This window comes from Myotis daubentonii, chromosome 13 (genome assembly GCF_963259705.1).
Source record: "Myotis daubentonii chromosome 13, mMyoDau2.1, whole genome shotgun sequence".
Taxonomy (NCBI): Eukaryota; Metazoa; Chordata; class Mammalia; order Chiroptera; family Vespertilionidae; genus Myotis; species Myotis daubentonii.
In genome coordinates this window covers 10,099,093-10,100,901 of record NC_081852.1, presented here as the reverse complement: position 1 = coordinate 10,100,901, position 1,809 = coordinate 10,099,093, and the positions used below count along the sequence as shown (strand labels likewise).

Genomic DNA, 1,809 nt, shown 5'->3' with positions numbered 1-1,809 from the left:
CAATGCTCACTGTATTCTGGAAAAATCAGTAATTGCAAAAAGTTTTACTTTATCGAGAGCTTTCCCTCACCTTACTCAAAGATGTAAAATTCTAAAGAGAAAGATATTTATTGGAAAAGATTTCCTTGCCCTCAAGTCTGAATGAGGCTGGGCCACCTCAGCTTTCTCCTATGATGTTTAAATCCTTTACATTTATGTCTAAGCACTGACCTTTTACTTATATTTGTTAATTTGGGAATAGCTACAGGGAAAGGATTGTAGTCTAGTGCAGGAGACATATAGACACCAACTTGTAGAAATGTTAGGCCTTTGTGCCGACTCCAGCCCTCACCTGCCCAGTTACCAGTGAGATTTTAGGATTCACTCAGTCTTTTTCTGTTTCTTTTCACTCGGTTCCTGCATGTTGAGATATCAGGCTCCGAGAGAGTGTCAGATGGGAGGCTCTTCCTTTCACATCCTAATTTTAATTGATTTTATTAACGTGCTTAAGGTAGAGAGAGACTCCTTGGCTTCTGAATTAGCTGGCCGGGCCTTTGCCACCTGTCAGAGCCTGGTCTGTCCCTTTGGGGCAATAAATTATGGTCAGACCTGGCTGACAGGGTCGGGGGAGCCTGGGTAGATTGATTACTGCTAAGGAAAAGGTTTTCTTTATTTGATCAGACTAACATATTTTTAACTGACACGTTTCTAAGACACAAGGGAAATGTTGGGTGAAAGTCACAAATGTTCCAGTCTCAGGAACAACAGTCCGTCACCCCTGCCCAAGCACACAGGCCTCTGTCGAACTTTCCTCTCAGGTTGTAGCTCTGTGCTGTGGAAAGTGATTTTCTTTCTTTTCCCACTTCAAACATTATTAAACAATTTATCATGTATTATTTACTAGACTGGCAAAGTTTTTCTCCCCTCCCCCCTGCCCCCTAAAGGGGAGGTGTTATCTCAGAATTTAGGCAATGGGCCAGTATTTCTGATCCATGAATACAGAATATATTTAGATTCATTGTTATCTGGTATTTGCTAGGCTAGAGAGGAACAATGGTACTAATAATGATAGAAACAGTAGTTAGCAATTAGTATGTGTGTATGTCAGACACTCTTCGAAGTGTTATGTTTGAGGCTGACTGGGGCAGCGGGGGAGCATGTCCACTGTGGTCCAGAGTAGGCTTATGAGAATTTTAAGTGACTGCAAGTAAGCCCACCTGTGATTGTCAGTGGGTCATCATCTGAAAAGCAACGTCATGCATGGAATAGTTATATTTGGACCTGAAGAGAATCCTTTTAAAGATGGTATTTTTTTTTTAATAAGCTTTTCTGAAGAATATCCAAATAAACTTCCCACTGTTAGTTTTTTATCCAAAGTGTTTCATCCAAATGTGTATGCTGATGTTACTGTATGTTTACTAGTAGAAAACCTTCCGAATCCGTGGAGTCCAACACCTGACGTATCCTCTATCTGAGCATCAATGCAGTCTCTGCTGCGTGAACCGGATCCAAATGGTCCAGCCGAAAGCCAGGCGGCCAGCTATGTCAGGAAGATGAAGGAGAAAAGAGTTTCGGCCTTTGATAGACAACTGGTCTGATCCTCTTTCCCATCATTGTTGTGTATAATTCACCTCTCACTAGGAAGGCCAACCCATTTTAAGCACCACAGGTTTTAAGGATTCTGCAGAAATAAAAAAGCCCTTCGGTTTAAACCTTCAAAAGCTTGTGTGTCTTGATTAGTGTACTTTTTATTGCATGGTGTGAACCAAGTTACTGCTTACATCAATTTGTAATCTATGCTGCTTGTATTCTTCCAAATGTATAATGATG

The 1,809-nt window shown here is 41.1% G+C and overlaps 1 pseudogene; it reads left to right on the top strand.

The window, feature by feature from the left end:
• Positions 1–973: 973 nt before the first annotated feature.
• Positions 974–1,577, top strand: LOC132214637 (ubiquitin-conjugating enzyme E2 B-like; annotated as a pseudogene).
• The last annotated feature ends 232 nt before the right edge of the window (positions 1,578–1,809 follow it).